At 51.2% G+C, this 22,419-nt stretch overlaps 1 long non-coding RNA gene across 1 annotated transcript in view; it reads left to right on the plus strand.

The window, feature by feature from the left end:
- The first annotated feature begins 610 nt into the window (after positions 1 to 610).
- The window catches only part of LOC119818909, a 57,860-nt gene continuing 36,051 nt past the window's right edge, over positions 611 to 22,419 (plus strand). The window contains exon 1 of the long non-coding RNA XR_005286197.1: positions 611 to 648. This is a non-coding gene — a long non-coding RNA (uncharacterized LOC119818909). The remainder of the gene's footprint in view (positions 649 to 22,419) is intronic.

The raw sequence follows: 22,419 nt of genomic DNA on the forward strand, positions 1-22,419 counted from the left end.
CCTGTTCTGAAGAGGCTGGGGGGGGGGTTCCAGGTAGCTGGACCTAGGACTCCAGAGCTGGTCCTGATCCATGTCCCATGGGAGCTGGGCAGCTTGGGCCGGGCAGGTCAGGATACATTTGAGGTAGGAGACAATACCCTACTGGACTGTGGGGAACATGGGGGAAGAGTCTGGCTCTTGTCCAGACCAAGGGGGATGGACATGAGCGGGAGCACATCTGAGATTTGGGGTGTGGTCCTGGCTGGGCCTCTGCATCTTGACTCTGAGTTTTCTCTTGTGTAAAATGAGTGACAGGACCCATTTCTAGGCAGGATCCAGGATAGAGGTGTGCTGAGGCTCTTCTGGAAGTTTGTATTCAACAAGAAGTGTATGATGGGAAAAAAAAATCACAGAAGACCCTTAGTGGGGAGGTATGGCAATTGACAGGGAATGGCTTGTGGTGTTGGCTTTTCCTTCTGGGGGAGGAGAAAGCAGCAAGAGAGGCCAGGACATCCAAGGCCAATCAGGCTTGGTGCAGAGACAGAGGGAAGGCCCTTAGATCAGATCTGCATATTAGGGACAGGTCAGACCCTCCTGCCCAGGACCGGCTTCCAGATAATGAATCTGAGAAGTCCAACTGCCCACAGGACCCTGGGAGTGAAGAGCAGTGTGAGTTTGGGGCTCTCCCTTTCCTTGGGACAGGCCAGTGACACCCTGGTACTGTCCTGGAGGATGACAGATTCAGTTTGGAGCCGATTCTGACTATCAATCTCTCTCCTGTCACACCCGGTTCCACAACCATCTTAGGCCCCAAACCGAGGAGCTCTCTCTGGCTTGCAGCTGGAGCAGCCAGGGTGGCGGGGGGCCTGGGAGGCCAGGATCTGACAGCCATGTGTCTGCAGGCCTGGCGCCGGAATTTAAAACCATTGCAACAGATCCATTGGGCAATTCCTGTGGGGACGCTGTCTGCGGGGAGCACTGCTGTGGGGACACTTCCTGGTCATGTTTATGTGGCTGGCTTTAATCTCCCAAGCTCCTGGAGCATGTGTGTCCCCCTGGCTGGCTTCCCCGTAACACTGGGCCCTCTTTCTCCCTGGGCGTGTGGCTCCAGGCTGCCTAGTGCCTAACAGGGTAGGGACAGGTCAGTTTGGATTTGGGGGCACTTGGGGTGTCATCCTGCTGTGTGGAGCCTGGTCTGTCCGACGCCAGTCAGCCTGTGTGACACAAGCCTTTGTCGGCCTGGCTGTAGGCTGTGTGATCCACCTCCAGACCCCTCTTTGCTCCAGAGTCGGATAACCCAGGGCACTTCAGTGTGTTGGTGGTCCTTTCTCAACCTTAGCCTTTGGGAAGGGGGTGGGGGTTGGCCTTCATTTTAGATCCCTGGCTCCCACCCCAGCCCTGTCTCCAGGTTACCTGAGTACTCTTGAGTCGCTGTCCCCTTCTGAGAAGGGAAGGGGAGACTGAGTATCCTAATTAGCTTTCACTGTCTACTTGACACAGCCCTGATCCACCTGAGAAGGGAGTCCCAGTTGAAGGATTGGCCTTTGGACATGTTTGTGGGGAATTGTCTTGATTGTTAACTGATGTAGGAGGGCCTGGTCCGCTGTGGGCAGCACTATCCCTAGACAGATGGGCTTAGGTGGTATAAGAAAGCTAGCCGAACATGGGTCTCTCTGAACAACTCACGCTTTCTGCTTCACGGACCTAACCTGCCTTCCTCAATGACGCTCTATAACCCGTAAATGTAAACAAACACTTTCTTCCCCTAAGCTGTTTTTGGTCCTGTCATTTGTCACAGTAACAGAGGAAATTGGAATATGGGGTTAAGAACTGAATTCCAAGGCTGAGTTCAGCCCAGTACCCTCTGAAGGGTGTTTATGTGTTTATTCTCTAATATACACATGGTCATGCCTCTGACTGCAGGAGCTGCGTCTAAGTTCTGTTTAAGTCGGGGTACGAGTCCAGAGAAAAACCACCCAGGCTTTCTTGTATATGCAGTGTGGAGGAGCAGAGCTGGGATGAGCTGTTTATGGGTACAGAGGCTGCATAGCTGGGATCCCCGGGAAGGTGGGCCAGGAGGAGGAGGTGTGACCTCAATTTGGTGAGCCATGTTGGGAAAGGGTGGCAGAGTGGGTGACGGAATCAGTGAAGGAAGAATGATGAAGGCAGCCGCAGAACCTCCATTCCTGGATAGTGGGGAGTTCAGAGATCCTGGGTGATAGCTTGGTGGGGTGCTGACCCTCAGAGGTTCCTGTGGAACATACTGGTAGCCAAGTTCTACCCATCTTTACTAAGGGACCTCTCAACTCGACCAGTTCCCACTGCCCCTCAAACCTGCTGAATGAATGAAGTTATTTCTGGAGAGGAGGATGACCCAGGATTCTACTGTGAGTAGAACCTCATGTAGACTTCCGTGGGGTGTCCCGCCTATGCTTGCAAACTGGGCAGTAGAGATGTGGCTACCATCATCATCCTTGGGTTTTAGAAGGGATACCGGTTGGTTGGTTGGGGAAACATGGGGTCCCTTTAGGCTGAATGCCCACATATATTCGCATGTGGTCTTGTGAGGTGGGCCAGGAGCTTGCTTATCCCACAGATCAGAGTGTGCCCCTGGCCCAAAACAGCCAGTCTCTTCTGGACTGCTGTAGCCCCTTCTATATCTGTCTTCTCTTTAGACCTTATGCTTTCGTGACCTAGGAATCCCTGGGCATTTCTGCTCTAGAGGGAAGAGAGGAGCCTTCTGATGTTATTGTTACCTCTCTGTCACCCCCTTTGGTGGCTTTCTTCCTTTCCCTCTCCCATAAACCCTTGGAGGGTCCCCATGCACTGTATTGTCATAGGTCCTGGTATCTGAGTACCTCCTACCCTGCAGGTCCATCCCAGTATATAGCAGGAGACAAGGGACTTCTCTGGTGATATTATGGGAACTGAGGTCCTCTATTGGGGTTATTAGTCTCATTAATAAAGGAATTCAAGAATGGACTCAAGCAGAAGCTCCAGAATAATTTTATTAGAGTTTATTAGAAAAACCCTAGGGTGGACCAGAGGTAAATCTCAGCAGCTGTCCAGAGGAGAATAGAGGAGAGGAGGAAAAACACCATGCTGAGTGAATTAAGCTAGCACAGAGGTAAGCCAGCCACATGACAGACAAGCAACCACGTGGCAGGGAGGGGAGCTTTAGGAAAAGAATAGGGAAGCCTAAAGTATAAGATGAGTCATGCTTAGAACAAAGACATTCAAAAAGGAAATTTTACATTTTTCTGAGCAATTCAGAAAAGTGGGTAGGCTTAGGATTCATGGCTGTGTCCCTGCAAGCCACCACACTCCAGGGTGGGACCCTGAGAAAGAAAAGTACAGTCTCTCATTAAAGGGATAATTATTCCGCCCATCTCCGTAGCATGGCTGATGGGGAGCCTGGCTTCCTCGAGGTGACTTCCTAGCCAGATCAATGTGGAATGTTAGGCCACCACCCAGGTCAGAGATTCCATCATTCTCTTGACCACATGAAATAGTTTTTCTTTAATGGGCCTTTACTGTGGCTGTGTTCCTGGGTGGGAGACTCCGATCTAATCTCATGGGGGATATTCCTGTCTTTCTGGTCCTGGGAGGCAGAAGATTCCCCCATATCTGGACCTTTGGAGAGTAGAGCGTGGTTCTCTCTGCTTTGCGGAAGGACTAACCCAGACTTCCCCTCACTCCCTGCTCTTGCATCTCGGGGCCTGGTACCTTTTCTCTCCCTTCTCAGGTCCTGGGCCAGTGCCACTGGTGCCCACACTTTGGCCCACTGGGAGGAAGGGCCCCACCTCCTTAGATAGTCTCTCGGCCCACCTGTCCCGGGTCCACCCTCCAGGCTGGACTCCTGTCCCTGTCCTCCCATCTTTCTTGGACCTAGAGGGTTTGGCAGCTCAGTATATCTTCACCCCTTATATTCAGAAGTGGATTCTGGGCTGAATACCTTTTCTTTCTTTGACCATGTGACCTTGGGACCTTCTGTCTGACATCCTTTGACATGGTGGCACATTTACACAGGTCCCAGCACTACCTGGGCACTAGACCATGGGGGATATACAGGCCTGGCCACAGCTGTTGTAGTGGCCTCCTGTGCTCCTCCCCTTACTCCTGCAGGCCTTAGGGCCTCTCTGCTTTCCTGGGGAGGGCACCAGCCATAAGCTGGCTTTACAGGACCAGGGCCATCACAGAGCACACAAGAAGCATCTACACCATGTGTCTACCTGGCTGAGGATTTGGGGGGCAGCTTAAGACATCACGTCCTTACTCCCTGCCGGCTCCCTTATTTTGCTGGTGGGGGGCTGTTGGATCTCCACCTTCCTTCCTCTCCTGGGATACTTCAGGAGGATTCATAGCTGATGTGTTTTGAGTGACTTTGGTTCACAGGTAGCCAAAGGCTCGGCCCTGTCAGGAGACCCCACCTCTACCCTTACTGTGAGAGCCGAAGGGGTGGACACCCTGGCTGTCCTGGCATTGGCTGGCTCTGCTGCAAGCTCTAATAATACGCATTTCCCAAATGGTTCTCCTGGCTATGCTGCCTCCTGCAGTAGCCAAGAGGTGGATGTACCTCCCAAGGCCACCCCCAGTGGGCTGGGCAGGTGGCCAGGGACTCGACTATTCCATTCCACCTGGCTCTCCAGCCATTCTAAGGACAGAGTCCACCCCTGGCCCTGGGAAACATCAGTGCTGGGCATGATGGGGAGTGGGCCATTGCGAGTACCAACCTACCAATCTTCTCTCTGCCAGGGCCAGGTGGGGTCGAGCTCAGGTCAGGTTGGCACCAGGATGGCAGGGCTCTGCCACTTTTACATCCTCTCTGCATTTTAGGGTTCTGTCTCACTGGGTTCAGCCACCCGCTGGACAAACATTGATTGAGTAACCACTGTAGACCCAGTCCTGTTCTGGTCTCACTTCTAATGGGCCCAGCTTTCTTCCTTCAGACCTTTCTCAAGCGTCCACTCTACAGAGCCTCCCCTGTCTTTACGCCCTAGACTGGGTCTATGCCTCGCTGTGCTCCTACTGCCGTATGTCTCTCTCCTAGACGGGCACACAGGGAGGTCCTGCTCTTTTTGCTTGTCCTAGGGCAAAGGCTGTCCTTTGTTGATATTCCCAGTGCCTCACCCTCTCCCTAAATTTTTGCATAGAGGATCTTGAGGGGTGTCTGCAGGCTCCATGTGGGATGACTCAGAGGAAACTCTGCCTCCTCTGCAGGATGGCTACAGCCAGAGGACAAGCTGTGGACCTGGCCAGCTCCCGTCACTGACACAGATGTGGGTCATGAGGGCTGATTCCTAGTGCCAGGCACCTTGTTTGGCTCTAATCCAATTGCACACTGCTATCTGCCCATTCCACATAGCTAGGTGGCCTTGGAGGGCATGCTCTGACACGCCTAGGATTGACATGGTCCAGGTAGCCAACCAAGCTGGTGTGAGGATAGATCTTTGTAGGTAAGGCCAGCCTCTGGTATCTGCTAGCCCTGGGCAAGCTCCCAATGGGGTGTCAAAGCCCTTGGCACCATCATTACAACCAAGATCAGTCCCGGATGAGCTGAGTCTGGCCCCCTGACAAGTTCTTGCCCCTGAGGGCTGCTCACCTGGTTTCTTTGGCTTCGTGGCTCTTCAGACTCCTTGCCTTCACTCACCAGGTCGCCATGCTCCTGACCCTAATTAGCTGTCAGGGGAGCAAGGCTCCTGGCATCCTTCCCATCTTAGGCTAGGTACCCTGAAGCCCGGGCAAAGGACAGCCTTAGCCTGTGCTCCATAGGGCTGGTATCCTGCGTAGTCTTTTTCTTTTTTTCTCCTTGGTTTTTCAAGACAAGGTTTCTCTGTGTAACTCCAGCTGTCCTGGAACTCACTCTGTAGACTCAGAGATGCATCTTCTCTTCTGGCTGGTCTTACGTCAACTTGACACAAGCTAGAGTCATCTGCAAGGGGGGAACCTCAACTAAGGAAATGCCTCCATAAGATCCAGCTGAAAGGCATTTTCTTAATTAGTGATGGATGTGGGAGGGCATTGCGGGTGGCACCATCCCTGGGCTGGTGGGCCTGGGTTCTAGAAGAAAGCAGGCTGAGCAAGCCATGGGGAGCAAGCCAGTGAGTAGTGCCCCTTCATGGTCACTACATCAGCTCCTGCCTCTAGTTCCTGACCTGCTTGAGTTCCTGTCCTGTCTTCCTTCAGTGATGAACAGTTCTGTGGAAGCCAGATAAACCCTTTCCTCCCCAGCTTGCTTTGCTCATGGTGTTTCATCCCAGCAATAGTAACCCTAACGAAGACATCTGGGCTCCAGGGGAAGCTGTGTAGAGCTGTACTTACACATATGAGCTCGTGTTTACATGCTCCCAACCACCCCGTGCTCATATACAGCCATAGCTTTTCACCTACTGTGTGTGTGTGCACCCAAGAGGAATTGTAGTGCGCCTCGCCAGCTGACATTTCCATGTGTACACACACCCCTCCCTCCACCCACACAGGTAGATCCAACAGTGGTACACAGGTGTGCACACACCCCTCCTCAACACAGGCAGAGGCCACAGCTGTCTGGCATGCGCACACACGCACACCCAGGGCAATCCTGTTGCGGCGCAGCCCCCTCCTGCAGCCCAGAGTCTTCTTTTGCAACTCTTGCATTCCCAGCGCAGTCCTTTGTATAGGCAGAAGCTTTCCAAACACTCCAGGCTTGTTTACCAAGCTGTGCAAGAACATTTTGTCTCTTATCCAGCTAAGCCTTCCACAAGGAGCAGGAACGTGCCCAGCCCAGCGCGGGCCAGCTGTGCATTTGCCAACAGTGCCCCTGGCCTCTTAAAGGTCCAGCTGGGCACACCTCAGAGAAGGACAGTGGGGCTTGGACAGAGACCAGCTGGCCAGCTCTTGCCATCTCAATGGCTACTGGCTCCTCACGCCAGGTCCCTTGTAATGAAGCTTTAAAGGGCCAGAGCCCAGGAACCAGCCTGGGAGCGGTTCATGGGGGTGGACTGTGGAGGCGATCCCTGTCAGGTTATCATGGCAGCGAGGCAAGAGTCATGCTCCTGCTGGTGTAAGGTATGGACTGTGCCAGAGGCATATGCCAGGTATGCCTTACAGGCTCTGGAGATGGAGTATCACAGAGGATGGCCTGGCCATGCCAACCTGGCAGTGGGGGCCAGGCATTTGCTGTGAAGCCTGGCCACCCTGTGGAGTGTTTTTGGGCAGTGATCTTTGCCTTGTTTCCCTTATGAACTCTTTCCAAGCCTCACCCTCTGCCCAGCCGCCCCTCCAGGTTTGAGCCATGATAGGCACTGCTCTTAGCTATACAATGCTCCCCGTGGCAAGGTTGAAGAAAGACTCCAAACTTTTCTGTCCCCTCCACTCTCTGTTCTTGCCTAGTCAGCCATGTTCATGCTTAGCTCATGACCTCAGCTTCTTTGGATACAGGACATGAAGTAAGCAAAGCCTTTTCAGCTTGGGGTATGCCGGGGACATAGCTGGGAGATGGAGAAGCAAAGTCAGCTCCAGGGAGGTCGAGGTCGAGTGGGGAAGCATGCAGAGTGACTCTATGCTGGGCTCCCACTGTGGGGCTGAGTAGCCTGGTAGCCAGGACAATAAGGGAAATGTGACCTAGGAGAGATTCTTCCTGTCTGTTCTTGAACCCAGGCCGGCAGGGCAGGGTAAAATGCAGCTGAGACTCCTGTCAGAAAAACTCTTGCCTAAAGCATGCACGTGAGGGACCTGCTGAGGACCTGCTGTTCTGAGGAGGAGGCTGTGGGGCAACACTGAGGCAGAGGGGGGATTGGAGACTGTGACCGACTTCAGGCAGATGGCCCTACGGTCCCCGAAGCCTCGGAGCCTGGGACTGTGCTGTGGGTGAGCTCAGAGGCTTGTACCTGGATATTTGAGCAGCTTGAAGGCATCCCTGTGGCTTTGCGGGGGGACTACAGGAACCCTGAATACCCATTCCCCCAAGATGTGCTCTCTGAAGGTGGGTAGGGCCTGCTCATGGGCCATGGAGTCTGTGTCAGAGTCCTGCAACCCAGCAGCTCTTCAGGGGGGCAAGGGTGCTCAGCGTCCCTTTCTCAGCCTCTGGGACGAGGACAGTCTTGCCTTCATTCTAAAACCCTGGGTCCTACCCAGCCCTGCTTCCAGGTTATGGAGATGCTTCCAAGTCTGTCCCCTCTGAGAAAGAAGGGGAGAAAATGCTAGGTTCTGTGTTACGCAGTGAGTTAGGAGGTAGAGACTGGCTCAAAGTCGGTTTCTCAAAGTCAGCTGGGACTGGGAGTGGAGTCTGGTATTTACAGCTTCATGTCTGTGGCTGTGGGAGATGCTTTGGTGCCCCACTTACATAGGAGCACATTGGACTTCAGATGGGTGCCTAGCCTGTCCAAGGGCCTCCTCTCTTACAGCTCCTCCTCTACACAGGCTGACTGAACTGGTGGGAGCTGGTGTCCTAACTGCCTCCTGCTCAGTTTCTACCTGGATGCAAGGCCTAGACGCCGGACTGGGTTGTGGCCAAACTTGGGAGCAGGGAGGCCATGCTCATCACACAGGAGGCCCCAGTGAGGTGAAAGAAGGTTCCAGAAGCATCAAGACTGATCAAGTCTAGAAAAAGTCAGTGGTCAGTGGGCTAAAAAACAGGAGACATCTCACTGTTTTTTTTTTTTTTCTCTTTGGGGCCTGCCATCCAGCTCCCAAATAAATACATGGAGAGTTATTCTTACTTATGAATGCCCGGCCATAGCTTGGCTTATTTCTAGCCAGGATTTTTTTTTCTTTTTTTTCTTTTTTTTCTTTTTAGTTTTTTGAGACAGGGTTTCTCTGCAGCTTTTTTAGAGCCTGGCCTGGAACTAGCTCTTGTAGACCAGGCTGGCCTCGAACTCACAGAGATCCGCCTGCCTCTGCCTCCCGAGTGCTGGGATTAAAGGCGTGCGCCACCACCGCCCGGCTCTAGCCAGGTTTTATAACTAAATTATTCCCTTTCTCTTTAACTATGTTTTGCCTCTGGGATTTCTACCTTTCTTTATTCTATATATCTTTCTTTCCTTCTTATTCCATGGCTGGCTAGGTGGCTGGGTGGTTGGGTGGCTGGCCCTTGGTGTCCTCTCCTCCTTTTCTCTCTCAAGCCTAGAGTTCTTCTTCTATTTATTCTCTTTGCCTGGCAGTCCTGCCTATTTCTTTCTCCTGCCTTGCTATTGGCCATTCAGTTCTTTATTAGACCCAATCAAGTGTTTTAGACAGGCACAGTAGCACAGCTTCACAGAGCTACACAAATACAACATGAAAGAATGCAACACATCTTTGCATCATTAAACAAACACTCCACAGCATAAACAAAAGCAACACATCTTAAACTAACATTCCAAACCGCCTCACCAAGGCTGCATGTGATAGACAGAACATGTTCAAGAATGGCCCACACTCTCCAATCCTGGAGGAGGTGGGTGTCACAGAGGACCCGTGTAGGATCCTCTTGTGGTTGGGACCTTTTGAACCTCAGACTTTCTCCAGCTCTCCAGCTCACTCTCATTCTCAAGAACACCTTTCTATTGTGTAATAAACTGTCTGTCTCTGCCACTATCCACATATCCCGGGTCCAATCCTTTGTTCTGGGACAAAAGGTCCTGGAAATCTCAGTGCAGGTCTAGCAGGTGCCCTCTGAACTCTAATCCATGCCTGTAACACAGCAGCTCACCCTGGCCGTTGAATCATGGCCTCTGCCCTGGTGTGTTCTGCCTGCAGCCATCAGCCTGGTAGACTCCCTGTGTCATAGAGATGCTGGCCATGGCCTTAGGGACAAAGACCCTACTCTTTCCATGCAGGGCCTCAGAAAGGGGCTCTAAAAAGCAGTGTTTCTTGCCCCCTTCGTCCTAGCACTTCCAGCCCCAATGTTCTGAGCCAGGCCTTGGTTCCCATATCATCTGCCTTCCCTTCACACACAGAGCTTGGGTATGTCTTCCCTTTATTCCATGGCCCTGTGGCTCCTCCAAGGATGTCTGCAACAGTCAGGTACCATATGGGCTAGACAAGCTCAGGACATCCAAACCCTTCTTTTCACCCCAGGTTCGGGCCAAGGTCTGGGCTGAATTGATCCTCTAGCTTCCTCTGGTTTTAAGCAATCCTGCCAGGGCTCTATCTGCATTCGCTGGCCTAACCCCGACCTCCAGTATGGGCCAGTTCTCTCTGGCCTCCATATCTTACCTGTCCAGCCTGAGACCCTTATCTTGGAGCCTTCAGTGTCCATTCTTCAGGGAGAAGCTGGGGATGTGGTAGAAGGTAGGGTGCTTACCTAGCTCCGAACTCTGGACTTTGATGTCCAGGACCACAAACAACTGAGTGGCGGTGGTGGCACATGCTTTTAATCCCAGCACTCGGGAGGCAGAGACAGGTATTTCTGTGAGTTCAAGGGAAGCCTGGTTTACAGAGCAAGTTCCAGGATATGCTCCAAAGCTATAGAGAAACCCTGTCTCAAAAACCAAAAAAACAAAACATCACAAAAACAAAAACAAAACAAAACAAAACAAACAAACAAACCTGAGTGGCGGCAGTAATCAGTCCAAGGGTAGGGGAGGTGGAACAAGGATAGGAAGTTCAAGGTCGCTCCTGGTTACACAGCAAATTTGAGAACAGTTTGGGCTTCATGAGACCTTGTCTCAAAACAAAACAAAACAGAAAAATCAAATTTGGCTTCCACGGTGGAATTCTGGCGTGAGGGGCCAAGGTCTGGATACCCTCCTCTCCTGCTCCCATGCGCCTGCCAATGATGGGGCTGCTGATTTGGCTTTGGCCATGGGTGCAGCACAGTGTGAACACAGATCAGCCACTAGCTATGAATCAGTGGCTGTGTGAAGTTATACTTATGGTCTCTTTCTTATCCTATGAAAATGGAGACAGAGGCTCACTCCCAGGGCAATGGTCAAACAAATATGCTAGGGCACCCTTGATAACTGCCATCATGGTTCTTATTTGTGGATGGAGGAACTGGTGACTATCTCTATGCACAGGAGGTGGAGAGAGATGGACAGGCACCTGAGAGGGTAGTGTCTGCCTCTGTTTCCCCAAGGGAACAGTCTGACTCCTGGCAGCCTGGGAGGGACAGGAGCTGCTATACCAGGGCGCCCCTGATGGGACAGTGCTAACCCACACAGATCTCTCCTCTTCAACGGTCTTCCCTATTACACTGTTTAGAGGCCCTTTTGCTGCCACCTGCCCAGGGCTTGTCTCTAGCTCTATCCAAGCACCTTCCTAGGTCACAGGGTCCTGAATAGAGGCCAAGCTTCAGAGCTGGCAAGTGGGGCTCTTGTGGATCCTGGAGGGAAGCAGAGGAGAAGAAGAGGCTCCCATTCTGCTCTATGGTCCCTGTGAGGAATGGGGTAATGTCCAAGGCAAGGGCTGTTTAGAGTCTTACCTGGTTTGGCTTGCCCTATGAGAGTGCCCAGGGGCCATGGGCAAGGTGCTGGTTCCCCAGAGGATGGACTGGGAGGCAGTGGTAGGATACTGACTGCTTCCCAGAGCCACATACCTCCCTGTCCTTCTTGGCTTTCTTGGATTACATGTCCCTGGCTGTCCCTTTTCTAGTCTCCTCGCTCTCCTGATCTCATAGCACCGAGAGACAGATGCTGGGCAGTCTCCCTCACCTCCCCATACCCCTAGAGAATGTGAAACTCCTGAACTAACTATGCAGGCCTCCTCCTCACCCCTCTACCCTGGCACCTGACACACTTGCTCCAAATGGGCCCTGGAAGCTTGGTTACCAAGGCCTTGAGCCCTGTAACTAATGCCTGCCCTGCCCTTGTTCCTGTCTCCTGCCTGCTCAGCCCACTCCGCCTTCACCACCAGCTCAGGTATCGTGGCCCCAGAATCCCCCAGTCCTATCCTCAGAGGGGTGGCCATCCTTCCTCTAGGCATGGGCTTGGGATCCAGCTTTTGTCCCTACTTTGTGCTGTGACCTCTTAATTCTGAGCCTTAGCAGGTCTGCGGTCACACGACTCTTGGGGCTGGTCGTCATGCCTGGCACTGTCACGGCGCTGTGGCCAGGATGGATGCCCATCTTTCCAGTGTCTGGGGATTACCCAGGGCCTGCTCAATGGCCTTTTCAGGCCTGTTTGTTTCTGTTCCTATGGCAGTGCCATGGGTGGGGTGCTCCCTGGCAGCCTTGGCTCCCCACTCCTGAGTTGTAACTTTCCTCTCTGGGGCATTGCCCCACCCCCCTCGTTTGTACATAAGCTTGGGCTGGAGTCAGGGGCTGCCCGAATTTCCCAAGAAAACACTGCAAGCACTGTTCTTTCTCTATCTCCACCACCTGGCTGACAGCCCGAGTCTCCCTAACATCATGCTGTCCCTGCGTGGTTTCTGAAAGCCCCTTTCAAGCGCTTGACTATAACTCTGAGCTCCTCCCCACCCCCGTAACAGCTCTAGAACTTGCCCCATTCCCAGCACTGGTCCAGGGTGTTGGAAGCGCTCCCTCCTCAGGAGAGTTCTGTCAACTCGACACAATCTAGAATCAACTGGGAAGCAAGTCTCAAAGAGGGATTTTTCCGGATCAGATTGACCTGTTGCTCTGTTGGGGATTATCTTAAGTTAACTGAAGTTGGAAGAGTTGGCTACAGTGGGCGACAACATTCCCTAGGTCAACTGTTTAAATGTGGAGGGAGGAAGCTGAGTACAGCATGCATGCTTGAATCCCAGGTTGCTGCTCTTGATCATTATGGATGTGATGTGAGCAACCAGTTCTCTCCAGCTCCTGAGTCTGTGACTTCCCTGCTGTGTAACCTGGAACTGTGTTCTACGACCCCCCCAACCCACCCCCCCCATGCTCTTGTCAGGGTATTTCTATCCCAGCTGTAGAAATGAATGCAGCTAACCTACCGCCTCAGCCCCACCCACAATGCAATGCCTAGAGCTCTGGAACCTCCCATAAAGTCTGCATAGTGGGACCAACCCTGATCAAGAGCTGGGCAGCAGTCTTAGCCAGTCTCAGGAAGGCTGTGAGCTTTCTCGCTGGCTTTGGCTCTCCTCAGGAGTACAGTAGTGTGGGAGCAGGTGTCAGAAGGTCTGAGGGGATATCTTTGTGATGACAGCAGAGACAGCTTCTAGCTTATTTGGCCTCTGAGGCACCAGGTCTCCATGATAGGACAGTGTGGTGATTAGGTTGAGGCCATCAAGGACAAAGGATCCTTGTGACCTTTCTAATAGTCTGACGCATCCCCACCTCAAGGCTGGCCTCATGTTTAGACCTTGGGTAAGAAGGTTTTGGGGGCCATTGGATAGGTAAGTAAACCAAGACCAGGAAGGCAGGACAGAGGGAAGTTCAAAGGCCCCAACAGACCCAGGAGAGGGTGCAGGCTCTGGAGCTGAGTCACTTTCCAGCACCTTCAGCCAACTTGGCTGCACACTTCCTGGCTGTGGCTCTGCCCGGAGGCTGTCAGATATCCAGAATACATTCAGGGCCTGGGGGTCCCCTCGGAGCTCTGTCTGGGAACTGGAGTTGGCGCCTATGTTTCTTTTTCCTCTGAATTTTCATACTCTGAGAGACGACAGCAGGCAGTGTTTCTCCGCTCCCCTTCCCTTTTCTCCCCTCCCCTATCTTTTTCTCTCTTCTATTCTCCCTTCCTCCCCTTTCCCCTCCCTCTCCTCCCTCCTTCATTTTCCTCCCTTCCACTTCCCTCTCCTTTCCTCACCTCCCTTCTTTTCTCTCTTCTCTTTGAGACAGGGTCTGGGGTATTTCAGGCTGTGAGCTGTGTAGCTAAAGATGACCTGGGACCTGTGATCCCCTTATCTCCACATCCCAAGTGCTGGGGTCACAGACTTACATTGCTACACCTAGTGTATAAAGTGCTGGAGGTGGAACCTAGGTTTTGTGCACATTGGGTGAACACTCTCCCAACTGAGCCACATGCCCAGCCTTCTTCAATGCTTTCTAATTGATCACAAAAGTCAGTGATGGGCTTTGTCCAGGCCCGATGAGCCTCCCAAGTCTTTCCAAAAGGCAGGAAGCTGAGTGTCAAGCCAGGGGAAGCTAAGGGAACTTCCCAGCCCCTAGGTTCCCACTCTGGCCACCACAAGGCCACCGGAGCTTGGGACTGGAAGGCACTGGGCACTCACACAACAAGCTCTCCTGTTGTGCCATTTCTAAGACAGTAAGTAGGAATCACACGCTGACTTCTGCTTCTTCTTCTTGTCTCAAATCAGGAGGAAATGGTTGAGTGAAGCTATTGCTAGGGACACACAGCTAGCAGAGCAGCCTAGGGCAGGCCAGGACACTCTTGTCCAGGCCTGATGCTCCAGCCCCAGGGTATGTGTGGGGGGCGCAGCTTTCTCTGGAACTGCGCATGGTGAGCTTATCCTCCCTCCCTCCAGGACTTGGAGGCTGCTCTGTGGCTTTGACCCTCAGGTGTGAAGCCAAAGCTATGTAGGCACTTCCTGCTCCCTTCTCTGGAGGTGGAGGTGAATCAAAGGGACCAGAAGAGAAAGGGCCCTGCCCTTTCCTAGTTTTGGGGCCCCAAGGCAAGGCAGAGAAGACATTTCTCTTCCTTTCTTCCCTAAAACAGTGGTTCTCAGCGTTCCTAATACTACGACCCTTTAATACAGTTCCTCATGGTGTGGTGGTCCCCAACCATAAAAATATTTTTGTTGCTACTTTATAACTGTAATTTGGCCACTGTTATGAATCGTCATGTAAAGATCTGATATGGGACCCCCAAAAGAGTTGCGACCCACAGGTTGATAATCACAGTCTTAAAACAAAGCAGGGAGAAAACAGAGTCTGTGTGGGTGTGTGTGTGTGGGGCATCTATGAGACAGGATACATCCTCTTCAGGATAATCCAGGTGTTGGTAGCCAGCCTGAGTCAGGCTGTGAGGCCATTAATGTCTCTCTGGCCCTGTCTGCCCTTCACTGTCAGTGGCCCACCTGACCTAAGGGTGTTTTCTCTGCTTGGGCTTTGTCCCTACCCTCTGTCACCTCAGGGTATGACAGGTCCCCTCTTATATTGGGGGTGTGGATAGCCATTCATACTTGTGTGTGGGGGTGGAGCCTTAGAGGAACATCTGTCTCCGTTGGACATACTTGGTTTTAAGACACTGTCTGTCCAAGTGTCTGTGGATTTTCCTGCGCTATGGTTCCAACATTTGTGTTGTTGGAAGCAGAGTGTTTGGTGAGGCAATAGAGGTCCCTTTGCTGGGGAAGTCATTGGTGGTGATTTGCTCGGGTTCCCATGTGCTCCCTCGGGGTTGGCAGAAGCTGGAGTCTGTGGACCGAGGGAGGGAATTCCCCAGGGAAATTCAGCTTCTGATTGAGGCATGCAGCAGAGTCTGCATTCCACAGTACCCTCTGGTTAACACAGAGAGGTTAACCAGGCCCTACAGTGTGGAGAACATGGATTAGGCATCTGCTGTGCACTCAGCTTGAACTGACTTTTGAACTGGGTGTTTCTGAAGTGCCCAGGTCCTAGGCTTCCCTAGGGACTTGATGGAAGGGGAGGAGAGGAGAGGAGGCATTTATCACAAAAGCTCCTGGTTAGCTCAGAGGTCAACAATCAATGATGTGCACCCCTGATGTGATAGGACAAGAAGGAGGTGTCTCCTCTTTGGTCCTCTTCCCAAGAGCCCATCACTCTGGGTTAGCAGGAGACGTGGTAGATGAAGCCCAACTGAGAATGTTCTACAAAGCACCTGGCTCAAATAGCCAAGGTCATCCCAGAAAGGGAAAGTCTGAGACACTTCACAGCCAAGGGGGGAGCCCACAGGATTGGACAGGCAGCTGTGCCAAGGCAAGACACCGACACAGGTAAAAAACCAGTGCCGTCTGAATCCAGGGCAGACTTCAGCTCCTGGCCACACGGATGGGTCACTGTGATAAGTGAGCAATGAGACTGTCTGGATGGAGGCTGGAAAGGGGGGGTCGTCTATCAGTACTATTTCCTCTATTTTGATATCTTAAACAATTCAATAATATTAAGTTTATGAGCAAAAAAGGGGTTCTGGGATGTGGTGATTAATTTCCATCACCGACTAGATGGGATTAAAAAGCACCTCTGGCACTAATGGGGCACACATCCGGACATCTAGATCGGGTTAGCGGAGGAAGGAAGGCCCTCCCTGAATGTGGGCAAGACCTCCGCAGCCTCTGGAATCCTGGGATGAATAATGCGGAAAAAGACGAAATCTAGAGGGCTGGAGAGAGATGGCTCAGCGGTAAGAGAGCTTCCCACTCTTGCAGAGGAGCACAGTTCAGCTCCCAGCACCCACGTGACAGCTCAAAGCTCTCTGTAACTCCAGTTCCAGATTCACCCGCACATCCATGTACAAAAAGACGCATAATAGAGTTAAACAACCCTTAAGAGAAAGGGAGGGAGCTGAAAGGTTTGGTGTGGGATTTGGTACTCCAGACGGATCCTGAGATAGATTACTGGAGAGTAAGGAATTTTTTTAGAAGGGTTCTCAGTGCCGTGGACAGACAGGCACAGGGGTGACGGCATGGTGGTGGCTCTTAGGTGAGTCAGGTCCCAGCGCTGGAGACAGACACAATGGAGAGGAATCAGAGCCTACAGGGCAGAGTAGAGTCTCTTCTTCCACCTCTCTGAGGATGTGAGTTTCCCGTCTGCAGCCAGGCTCTCTGATTCCCAGGCAGGAGGCAGGGAATGGGTGAGGAGTGGCATATGTAGCCACCAATAACCTCTTTGGTGTAAACTCACTTCCCAGGTGAGAGACCCTGGCACCAGGCAGTCTGTGATCTGGGGACTCACAGAGGCTGTCTCAGGGTGCCTGCAGGGTGTGTGTGAGAGGAGAATGGCTGCTGTAGGCATTGTTGCCCCAGCAGCTGGATTCTGACATTGCATCATTACAAAAGCCAGCTAAGAGCCACCGTTCCTTTCTCTGCCTTCTGAGCTGCCCAGATGTGAGCTTCTGGCTCCTGCTGCCATACTGCTCCTGCTGTGATGGAGTCAAATAAACCCTTCCACCCTGCACTTGCTTCTTGTGTGTTTTATCACCGTGATGGGAAAGTCAACTAGCTCACATGCCCAGGCACAGTTTTGGGCTTGATTTCACACTTTTCCTCTATTATCAGAAAGGGCCTGTAATAGGAAGAGAAAGGAAGGCCTGTGTTGGCCCAAGGTAGTGGAGGAGAGAGAGCCCTTGGGGATCCCACAGAGATGTCTTCCTCCATGCTCAAAAGTGTCATGGCCTCTTTCCTGGAACTTCTGTCCTCTGGAGAAAGCTTGCAACCAAGAAGGGCATCCTTGTCCTCCTGGTGTGTGCCTAAGAGGGTGGTTGGGAATGGGGGCAGGAGAGGTTCAGTCCTTAATGTCCACTCAGTGGGACAACTACACTAATTTTATGAGTTTGCTCTCCCAGGAGCTAGCTGCTCAGAATTGTCCTGTCCTGGAAATCTTCAGTTTTCACCAGGTGGCCCACTGATACCAGGAAGCTGCTTTGGTGTCCTTACTCAGGAGTCCAGCCAGAGCTAGACCCAGAACACTGGCCTGGGCAGCAAGCATCCTTGGCTTGAATCTCTACCCCATTGTAAACTCAATGGGAACACTCGAGAGAATGGCAGTGTTGAGGGACTTAGGGATCGTCTGTTCACCAGAGGATGCAGGAGGGACATCAAAGCTTGTGCTGGGTGTTCAGCTGAGAGGATCTGTGCTGGTGGCAGGTCCCAAAGATGATGGGAGAGTAGGAAGGCTAGGCAAGAGTCTGAGGGAAATCACAGCGCAGGGTGTGCCGTACTCTGGGAAGAAGTACCACCTGCCAGAGTGGAATCGGAGAAGAAGCCCACAGCAGAGAGGAACTGGGGAAAAACCTGCTTCCTCCCTCCTTTCTCCTTTCTCCTCCCTCCTCCCTCCTCCCTCCTTTCAGGCCTTGTGACAGAGTGTAACCAGGACCTGGAAGTGGGGACCCCATGACACCAAAGCAGAGTGGGCAAAGGGTACAAACAGATACGAGATCTTAGAGGCCTGCTCAGCCATCAGGGTCCTCATAAGACAGAGTGGACATTGAGGCTAAGAGCAGGAAAGAGAAATCAAAGTCACATGGCCCATTAGAGAGAGACCAGAGATTTTAGCCCAGTGACTATGCCTTCTCTAGCCTAGAGAATCTGACTTTGTTATTCTTGTTCTCGGTCACAGACCCCTTTGAGAATCTAATGAAAGCCATAGATCTTCCTGCAAAAATAAGCAGACACACAAATGTAGCCATTCTCTGCATTGGTAGATTCTGTGCCGAGGACCGAAGTGACCATAGATCGGATAGATTTGAAAAAAAAAAAAAAAAAAAAACAACTGCATGTGTGCTGGACATGCAGAGACTTAGTCTCATGTTGTCATTCCCTAAACAATGCAGCCTGGCAATTATTCACACTGCACTCAGATGCTTTGATGTTCTGTGTAATCTAGAGTCGATTTAAAGTACGTGTGGGTGGGGGCTGGAGAGACGGCTCAGCTGTTAAAAGTGCATACCAGTCTTTCAGAGGACCTGGTTTTGACGCCCAGCACCCACATGACTGTTCACAATTGTCTTTAACTCCTGTTTCAGGGGATTGGATGTCCTCTTTTGGCCTCTGTGGGCACTAGGTATGTATGTGGTATAGATAGATACATTCAGGCAAATATTTACACATATAAAAATAATTCTGGGGGGCTGGAGAAATGGCTCAGTGGTTAAGAGCATTGTCTGTTCTTCCAAAGGTCCTGAGTTCAATTTCCAGCAACCACATGGTGGCTCACAACCATCTGTAATGAGGTCTGATGCCCTCTTCTGGCCTGCAGGCATACACGCAAAACAGAATATTGTGTACATAATAAATAAATCAATAAATAAATATTTAAAAAATAATTCTGGGCAGTGGCAGTACACACCTTTAATCCTGTCAGAAGGATCCCTGAGTTCTGAGGTCTACAGAGAGAGACTTCCAGGACAGCCAGGGCCACACAGAGAAACCCTGTCTCAAAAACAAAAAACAACCCCCCAAATATAAATAAATAAACAAATAAACAAATCCTTAAAACTATAAGCCAGCAAGAACAAATAAAAGATACTGTAGATAAAATACAGCACAGCACCAGTCGGTGACTACTGCTTAGTGTGGTAATGGGGAAGCTTTCAAACTCAAACAGGAAACTGCCAATCAATGCTAGAGATAGAGAGCTCTGAAAGATGTCACTGGGCTAGACGTGGTGGCCCACGTCTTTAATTACATCACTCAGGAGGCAGAGGCAAGTGGATTTCTGTGAGTTTGAGGCTAGCTGGAGCTATATAACCCTGTCTCACACAAACAGACAAGATGTCAGAAGGGATGAATTTCATGACGCTGTGTCATGGTTAGAATGTGAACTGGCCCCCAGGTGGCTGTATGTTTGGACACTTGGTCCTCTGTTGGTGGTGCTGTTTGGAAACGATGTAGAACCTTTGGGAGGTGAAGCTTTGCTTGAAGAAGTGAGTCACCGGGGATTGGCCTTGATGTTTGGTAGCATGGCCTCACTCCCCATTTATTCTCTGCTTTCTGACTGCTGCGACCATGTATTCAGTCTCCTGATCCTGGGATGGTATCTTCCTGGGTTGCTATTGTGCCTTCTATGTCATGATAGAACTGTTACTGGAAATTTAGGGGAGCCCCATGTTGGGCACCATGAATTTCTAGGGAAATCGGGGTCCCTCATTTGGACTCTTGGCCTTAAAAGAATGTAGGCCCAGACTCTGAGAGAAGCATCAGGAAAGTCTTAGAGTTTAAAAGAAAAAGCACAGCAAGGCAGATGATCTGTAAACCTTGTTGCTGCTCAGAGGAGGAGAAAAGAAAGCCTTGCTGTGTGAGGCTTGGAGGTTCAGAAGCATACAAGGTAGAGAGAGGGGTTTTAGAGAGAGTGACGAACACCCCAAAGTACCAGCAAGAGCATAATTAGGATCTGGCTGACAGCTGAAAGAAAGAGACAGAAAAGAAGAAAAAGTTCTGAGCCAGCGCTTAGAAAGGTGGACAGACAGACCTACTGGGACCTCATGGTAATTCTGAAACATGGTAGAGACCGGGGAAACTTTGAAGAAATGACCAGTTCCTTGTCAAGAGGATAATTATTCCTCCCATCTCTTTAGTGTGGTGTTAGATGAGTCTGGCTCCCGGAAGAATGATCCTCTGTTAGGTGGTGACCAGCACATGATTAACCTTATGCTTCAGGTAGCTTGGAAAGTGAGCCCTCCACAACAGTCTCTTGATTAAAATAATTTTTGTTTCTGTTTTGTTTTTTGAGACAGGGTTTCTCTGTGTAGCTTTGGAGCCTTCCTGAAACTCACTCTGTAGAGCAGACTGGCCTTGGACTCAAACATTGCCTGCCTCTGCCTCCCAAGTGCTGGGATTAAAGGTGGGTGCCACTACCGCCTGGCCTAAAAGGAGTTCTTAATGGGCTTCAACAGAGCTCTGAACAAGGTTACTGTATCAGTATGATCCCCTAAGTATAAGTCAGGATAGAACTTCCCTTCCTTAACTTGCTTTGGTCAGGTATTTTGTTGAAGCAACAAGGAGAGTAACCAACACAGGTTAAAACCGAGCTTTAGATCCGTCGGGGAGGCCCAAATGGAACATCAGAAATCCTGGCAAGAAGGAAAGTGAACATTTCCCTTGAGCAGGAAGCTAGGTCAGGGCTTGCTGTGTTCTGTGCTGGAGCGCCTGAGGGGATTCATCAGAAAGTGGGAACAGGTATAACCAGACCTCAAAACTATTGCAAGATATGCCAAGGGGAGGATCAGGATGGCAGTGAACAGACCCGCCAGCTGTGCAGCTGGGACAGCTACCACAGAGGGACCTGCAAAGGAACCACAGCAGTGAACCCGTGATGCAGCAGAGAATTCCAGGGGATGCCTGGAATCTACATGTAGAAAGTTAGCAATTGATAAATGTGAGTCCTGAAACGAACATCTGAACAGGCTGACTAGCAGGCCAGAGAACATTCTAGTACAGTGGAAATGCGGGAGGTGTGCTTGGGGGGGGGGCACAAAACCACATGGGCCGTGTGCAGCAGCAGCGCTGGATGGGATGTGGAGAGAGGAGAGGATTCAGAGAACTAACAAGAATGGTCAGCGTGGGCAGTCGAGATGAGGGAAGAGGCGGTGAGATGACAGGCAAGAAGCACGAGTATGCGAGTGTGTGTGCGCACACACACAGACACATGCACACATGCGCACATGCGCACATGTGAGCACACACACACACTTTCTTTTCTAAAAATTTAACTTATTTATTCTTTGGGAGTTTCACATTATGCACCCCAGTTCCACTCACCACCTAGGCCCCGATATCTTCCCCTCACCCCTGCAGTGCCCTCCACAAAAAATTTAAAAATCAAACCAAACCAAAAAAAGCAAGCAAACAAACAAAAACAAGAACAAAACAAAAACAAGCAAACCAAACTGCCCTCTCACCTCTTTGCTTCTCACTCTTTCCCTGCCTCTCCAACGCCTCCTCCTTTGTCCTGGTGGCACTGGGAGCCCTGGCATGTCACACTGAATACCCTTTTGTCCTATCAGCTTTCCTAGCAAACACTCACTGCCATGAGTCACTGGTCTGACTCAAGACCTCTGGTTTCTGGCACACCATCATCACTGGATTCTCACCGGAACTCCTCTGGGATATCCCATGGCCATCCTGAGTCACGGAGATCCTGCAGGTATCTATCGCTCCACAGGACCAGTCCCTTCGCGCATTCCAGCAGTACCTAGATGGGGGTAGATGTTAGGGTGGGCCAACCCAAGGCCCAGCTTGTGGGCCTGGGTGGTAGCTGAGCTGGTCAGTCTGGGCCACTGGGGCCACAGGTTTCAGCTAAGAGGGTGGGGTCAGATCCCCTATACCCCTGCTCTCAGGGCTGGTTCATTCTCATTTGTAGTGAGGAGTGGCTTTCTTTTTTTAATTAATTATTTATTTTTATTTTTATGTGTATTGTTGTTCTGCTTACATGTATGTCTGTGTGAGGGTTTCAGATTTCTTGGAACTGGAGTTTCTGAGGAGGAGGAGGAGGAGGAGGAGGAGGAGGAGGAGGAGGAGGAGGAGGAGGAGGAGGAAGAAGAATTGTCTTAGATCTAAGGCAAACCATATGAGAGCTGCCATGTAGGTGCTGGGAATTGAACCTGGGTCTTCTGGAAGAAAGCTCTTAACCATTGAGCCATCTTTCTAGTCCCCACACATTCTTTTCTCTCTCTTTCTTTCTTTCTTTCTTTCTTTTTCTTTCTTTCTTTCTTTCTTTCTTTCCTTCCTTCCTTCCCTCCCTCCCTCCCTCCCTCCCTCCCTCCCTCCCTCTCTCTCTTTCTTTCTTTCTTTTTTTTTGATTTTTTTCGAGACAGGGTTTCTTTGTGTAAGAGCTAGTTGTCCTGGAACTAGCTCTTTGTAGACCAGGTTGGCCTTGAACTCACAGAGATCCACCTGCCTCTGCCTCCGCCTCAGAAAGTGGGAACAGGTATAACCAGACCTCAAAACTATTGCAAG

This window comes from Arvicola amphibius, chromosome 7, assembly GCF_903992535.2.
Source record: "Arvicola amphibius chromosome 7, mArvAmp1.2, whole genome shotgun sequence".
NCBI lineage: Eukaryota > Metazoa > Chordata > Mammalia > Rodentia > Cricetidae > Arvicola > Arvicola amphibius.